We start from the raw sequence: 7,117 nt of genomic DNA on the forward strand, positions 1-7,117 counted from the left end.
GCCCCACAAAACATTACAAATTCTAAAGCCTGAATACAAGCAGCAAAAAGAAATAAAAAGGTCTCAAGAATGTTCATATTTTAAGTTACAAGTAGAACTTTTCAGTGATGTTGATGATGCAAATAACTTAAATAAAATAACGAAGCTGTCTCAAAGCAAAGATCTCTGACCAAGAGCATGTACCAAACAAAATCATGGTTTAACCATCGTTACAACACCATCATCATTTTATGTAATGAAAAAAAAAAAATTGAGAGTTTAAAGTGGCAGAAACGTTTTTGAGGATATGAACAGATAAAGAATCAATAATCTTCCAACAATTTCTTCAATGCATCGACATACAACATGATATTGAGGATGGCATGAAATAACTGACAAGATTGTGGTCAACCAGCTCACATTAAACAGAATTTCAGTACTATAGGAAGTGAACATGAAATAAGTACAACTTGAATTATGGCGGGAAAGCAATGAAGCAAACAACAAAGGTAATCCAGCTTAAGACCTATATCCTGTTATAGCTGCAACTCCACAAACATAAAAACATAAGATGTTGAAAAAAACACAAAATCTATACAACAAAAATGATGAACATCAAAGTGCATCATGTGCCCCATGTTTGATGCAGTCTCACAATGTTAGTTCTATTGTTCAAGATAATAATTGTATATATAAACTTCATCGACAATTATGTAACTTGGGAACTTGTTCATTCAACATTGTAAATCATATATTTTTTTATTCCTTTTCAACACAGATATTCTTGAACATTTAAAGCAAAGATAACAAGTAACAATCATCAAACAAAGTTACAAACTAGATAGCTATTAAAATGTCGGATAATAGGTGAATGCATCTTTTGCTAATACATTGCTTCAAATTCTACATAATTCCAGAAAGGAAAGAAATATTAAGAAAGGTCATAAATATCTAAGTTGTGGTATCATGGTTAAACCTAAACCTTATCAAGTTACTCACTTTGAGTTGGAAACTGACCACAAGGGCAAATGTTTCACCAAGAGCAAATTTTTCTAAATTGTGGTTGTCATTGTTAAAGTAAACCTTATTAACTGACTCACTTCAAGTTGGAAAGTGACCACAAGGGCCGTATGTCTCGCCAAGACTAAATTCTCCATGAGTTATTGCTTATAACTGCATCATATTGGTACTAAGAAAGTCCTTCACTTATTTCCAAATATCCTAGTTTCAAAGATATGACTTAGTAACAGCCACCAAATTTAAGAAATTGGTGTTTGTTTAAATTAACTACAATAAATAATAAAATACAGGATTCCAATGCTCAAGAAGATCACAAACAGCTTAATCAACTGATGTGCCAAGTGGTATAGCATCTTCCATTCCAGTTTGTAGTTGATATAATCAAATGGCACAATAAGCAAGTTATATGATTAACAAACTTTCATTCCTTATCTTGATCCAATAGAAGAATTCCCCCTCCACCTGTAACATGCACCTCTCTCCTTAACTTTCAAACATAAAAATGAGCTCAAGGACTCATGAGTATTAGGAAACTTCCTTAAGATGCATATGCCTATGGAAATCATACTCAGAGAAAATTATCCGAGTCTTGTACAAAGCCATAACTATTTAACAAGACAACATGCACAAATAAGACATACTGGTAATCAGCATTTTGAATGGACATGGGTCACCAAAGGTTGGAAGGAACCAGGTACCGGGCACCGTACTGGTTTCCGGTGAGACGACTCGATACGGGCCATGCCGGGCCAGTACCAAAAGAGGGCACGGCACCGTAGGAGAGAGGAAAAGAGAAGAGAGAGTAAGCGGTGGGGAGGGACGGAAAGAGTGGCGGAGGCCGGCGGCAGAATAAGGGGTCTCACCTGCCGTGGCCTCCGCCAGCGTCCGCCACTCTCCTCCGGCCCTCCCTCCCCAGCTCGCTCTCTTTTCTTCTCCTTCTCTAGCTCTGGCAATGGGGCTTGTTTCCATTGTTCAGATCGGCCGAAACCGTCCGGTTCAGAACAGTTCCACCGACCTTTGTCACTCCCACTAATGAACAATTCAAAAAATGTGGCCTTATTTGGTGCATAATCATAGGCATGGTTTTCTTTGCACAGCAATTCCTACTCAAAACCTAGCATCATCATATATTTCAAACAATATTTCAGGTAAATATTTGCTGCAGAAAGCATGACTATAAATGATATAAGTACAGGAAGCTATAGCTCAATCTAGAGAACATATAATATAACATGCAATAATTACTATAAATTTGATGTGTGCCAGCTCCAATCTCAAAACAGTAATGGATGATAATAAATAAGAATTTATCTTAGATAGAATGAAGGCCATGGACGTCCAAAACTGAAAATTGAGTAAACTAACCATGAACAAAAACTTCTGGGTCATCATGCCTGCTAAAAATGTCAATGGAAACTCGCCCTCCTCCTCCCCCTGCTAAGCCATTGCCACCTGAAGCACTTATTTTTCCAATGCCCTTCCTGTTCTTCAAAGAGAATTAGATAGAATGAAGAATATTATTAATGGCTTGAAAATTGCATTTTGGCAACAATACCTAGTACAATATGATAGTAAAGCATATTACAAAGCATAATAAACAAAAGTTACAAGCTCAAATTTGCATCTATGCAATTGAAAAATATGCACACTGGTGCAGGAACAAGAACACTGCCCGCATAGATTTCACCTGTAAATGAGACACATTGTAAATGAATGATATCCTTCTTTTCATACTTGCTTTAGTTGTTATTACCATCCTTGTCTGACGTATGGCAACTAGAGAAACTAACAAGCTAGTCTCTGGTTCAACAAGTCCCATCAAGCTTTAGCTGACTCTCTACTGGATGCAACAGCTATCTGATTGTTATATAAAGTAGAAATTTTGCTAGCTGGAATTGTGTCTACAATATATTTAAATAGAGTGCAACAATTTCATACTACAAAAATCCAACATTTTTCCAAGTAATGCATGATTCCGAATACACTTTGACTCATTGGTCTGCCGTACCGGTCCGTACCGGCCGGTACGGGCCGGTACGTACCGGTCCGGCTTGGGACGGTACGTACCGGTCCGGCTTGGGACCGGTACCGGATCAGTGTGGAAATCCGGTACCGGTAGTTTATTATTGAAGAACCGGTACGGGACCGGTTCGGACCGGTGCAGGACCGGTGCGGACCGGTACGCCACCGGTTTCGTACCGGTCCGGGCCGCCACCGGTACGCTGACCGGTACCGGTACGGCGGACCTTGCTTTGACTCTTTCAAAGTCTTCGAATCAGAAAAGTTACATGGAGTTCACAAGGCATACAAAATTCAAAATTTGTGGCAGCAGAGCTTGTCCAAGTATAGAAGTCTATTGTCTCTTTCCATGCACAAAAATTGATGAGACTTAAGTCACTGATATTAGCAACCAAAATCTTGGCTGATATGACCAAGGAACAGTGCAACTGGGGGGGGGGGGGGGGGGGGGGGGAGGGGTGATGTGTTGGGGTGGAGAATGGGTGGTGTCAATTTCAGGTTCCAGCATTTGCACCATGTTACAGAAAACAAGGAAAAAAGGGGAACCCATCAGCTCAGACCCTAAAGTGCAGAAAATTTCTACCTCTTTCTCTCTCCTTAGTCTGGACCTACTCTTCCTCAAATTCCCTTCTTGATTCCTTGTCCTTGAGATGTTGGTCTTCTCATATGTAACAATGGCTAGGAGGTCCCCACGGAATTTAGCTATATCTAGTTGTAGCACCCAGCCTATTAAATTGTTTAATATTAGTTGAAAATCTTCTTCTATTTCACATTCCAAACATAATGGCATGGTTGCCATATACACAGCGAAAGAAAATGTTGACCCAAAAGATGTAACCAATTCGACAATCTTGCCTAGAAATAACCTCTTATTGATGAGGGTATGATTGTCATAGTCATCATGAAGGATTGTGGTCGCCAATTGGAATTGACCAAAATAATATAAGAACCTAACATCTTGGTTTAGTTTCAAAAGAAAATGTCATCCAAGCACACCCACCCCCAACACACACACACACACACACCACACCAACAAGAAGAAGAAAAGGGCTCAAGTTTTTTTGGCAAGACCAAAATGAGGCTTTTTTTTAATTGGCCTTTAGCCATGGTAGCTCTTTTACCTAGTGTCAACTAACAAAGAATGAAGGGATATTCTAGTACGGGATGCATAAAACATGGTGCAATTGATCAATCAAGAAGCAAACAAGAAAATGAAGGATGAGTAGCTGCATGGGATAAGATGAAGATCCTTTTGAAATGCAAAATATTTCCTATGGATTATCGATTGAAATCTTGTTCCCCAGGGTCTCATTGCCAACATTAAGGAGACAACAATCGCAAACAAATATTCAGAGAAATCAGATGGTTTGAAAATAGGAATTTCAACTAGGATCGACAGCAAGCATGATTATCCATTACTTGATGTTGAGACCTTGTTATTCTAATATCATAAGTTATTAATTCACCAAATTTCCTTGGCTTAGGTATGAAGGTTTTCAGAGATCAGAGTTTTCATTCTATTTTTATTTGAGATTGCATGATGATATCGCAATTGTAAAATGTACAAAATTCCAAACAGATCTTAATATAACATTCAATGCCATATCCAAGGAAACTATTTTACGGGCTCTCTCTAATAGAAGATCTAATGCTTAATACAAAACAAATGGGGAGAAAGGATCATGAATGCCAGCACCAGGTAGATAAGCTGAGGCTTGTTCATATTTGATATGAATCTTGTACCGCTAAAACAAAATGAATAGTCAACAAAATGCCCAGAGTTAAAAAGCATACCCACAATTCGCATAGATTTTCTATTATCTAACATATATTCTACTTTCTTTGTTATCCCCACGTTATTTTTTACCAAGGGTTCCGAACTAAACAGTGCATCAGACATCAACCCGGTTGCCTATAAAAACCTAAGTCTGGAGTCCTTTCTTTAAAATTTAAAGGTAGCAAATTTCTATACCCAGAAAACGAATGTCGGACGCAAACCATTTGTAGAGCTGAGACAAGAGTAAGAACAAATGCAACCAAACCCCAAATAAACTAATCATCATACAGATTCGTACAACACTATGGTCTTGTCAGTGATTCGAATGAAAGCATGAATCAGTAGAAGGTACTGAACTCACATTTTAGAAGCCTTATGTAGATGCTCCCACCCGACCCTCCACCACCCTTCTGACCGCCATTCACCGCCATCGGCACAGATAATCCCATCAACCTCGAGCAATTCCTCGACCAAGAGCCAGACCCGACACCCCCTGCTCCCCCATAGTCGTGCTCCCTGCTCGTCGTGCCGCCCTTTGCTGCCATAGCTGTCGGGCTGGTCCAGAGAAGACCAAGAATAGCATCCCCACCCCACGAGTCCTCCTGGGTCTGCCCCTCCTTCACCACGCAGCTCGCCCCCTTCCCCCATGCCCCCGCCGTCCCGTTAGTCCCGGAAGGACTCCCACTGGTCTTCGATGGCGGCTCTCCAGCCAACGCCGTGGTGTTCACCCACCGCCCCCCTTCCGTAACGGTCATGTTGGCAGCCGCCAATTTCACGGTCCCGGCGACAATCCCGGAGTTCGGCCCAAGGCGGACGCCACCGGAGAGATTCCCGATGATGGAGCACCCGGCGACCGGGCAGCTGAGAACAACGTCGGCACGGAGCACGAGGCTGCCGTTCCCCTTCATGTAGATATCCTCGGACAGCTGCACGCTGGAGCCAAGCTCGCACACTGTGTCCAAGTCCCCGGCGCCGCCGAGGTCGGCCTCGCAAGAACACGACGGCGGCACCGGGGACGCCGGTGGGGGAGGCGACGGCGGGGAGTAGTCGTGCCAGGAGAAAGACTCGTAGCTCAAGATCGAGAACTCCCCTCCCCGATCCAGCCCCTCCTCCTCGGCAGCAGTTGCCAGCCAAGAATTAGGGTTAGGGTTGGCGATTCTCGAGACCAGGAGGAGGAGGAGGAGGAGGAGAGGAAGAAAGGGAGCTGGGGCCATTGGCAGTGAGAGGAGAAACTCATCAGACCGGGAGAAACCCTACGGGCTTCGATCCGATGAGATTTTAGGGCAGAAAAGACAAAAACGTCTCCAGAATTCCGCTAATTCGGAGGGATATGGTGCCACTTTGTGAAGCCAACACGGGGAGGGGCGAGGCGGCAGCGTCGGAAATCCTCGGTTGGGCGACGAAAGAGACGGGGCTCTTCGCTTTCTCCCAGCCAACGGTAGCGGTAAGCCCACCGTCCCGTAACACGAGCATCTGATGTGCGCCTCGTGAATTCGGGATCAGGAAATCAAGAAGGGAAACAGGGCAAGTGGCGTGGATCGACGGCGGAGGACGGTTGTCCTGACAGCGGCGGTTAGGGATGGGGACAGCGGCGGTGAGATTACTCCCACGATGAACGTCGTTTAAAGTTGCCGCCGGTTAACGTTGATTGATGGAGGCACGATATATATGGTCTCAGACAAGATTTTCTTTCATTTTTATATGATGAAAGAAGGCGTATTAATTATATGAGTTGTGATTAGCTTTGGAATTGTCTGCGCTAAAGATGCTTTTCGGGGAAAATAAATTCCAGTAACAATGGATTGATGTGGGATTGCGTCGAATACCAATTTGATTCTTGAGTATTATAATTCAGTATGATGGAGATTGAAGGTGCACCAAAGCCAAATATCAGAATGTTTTCAGCCTTCGTCAAAAGTAGTTTAGACTTTACCGGTGTCGTCGTGAATGGATGCCGGGTCAAACAGCTCCTCCCACAGCTACTTTTGATGAAGAAAACCTCCATGCTTCGTACATATGCATATGCCACTGGATGAAATATTGACAGATATCGGTATACATCGCTCTCTACTATCAACCCTCATCAAGAGAGAACGGTAAGTGACCTGGGCTTGGAGGTGCAATTCAGAGTTGGATTCGCATGGGGTAAGGATCATGAACTTTGGAAGATACCCACATACCAAATGAAGCCTCCATATCTCCAGCCCCACAAATAGGGTTACACAGAAGCGGCAACCTAAAGAAGCCATCTTCTTGAGAGAGCTAATGAAGAAGATAAAGCCCCACAAATAGGGTTACACAGAAGCGGCAACCTGAAGAAGC

At 42.9% G+C, this 7,117-nt stretch overlaps 1 pseudogene; it reads right to left on the reverse strand.

Moving 5' to 3' along the window:
• The window catches only part of LOC103709596, a 30,324-nt pseudogene extending 23,310 nt beyond the window's left edge, over nucleotides 1-7,014 (reverse strand).
• Between the last annotated feature and the right edge of the window lie 103 nt (nucleotides 7,015-7,117).

This window comes from Phoenix dactylifera, chromosome 9, assembly GCF_009389715.1.
Source record: "Phoenix dactylifera cultivar Barhee BC4 chromosome 9, palm_55x_up_171113_PBpolish2nd_filt_p, whole genome shotgun sequence".
NCBI classification, from domain to species: domain Eukaryota; kingdom Viridiplantae; phylum Streptophyta; class Magnoliopsida; order Arecales; family Arecaceae; genus Phoenix; species Phoenix dactylifera.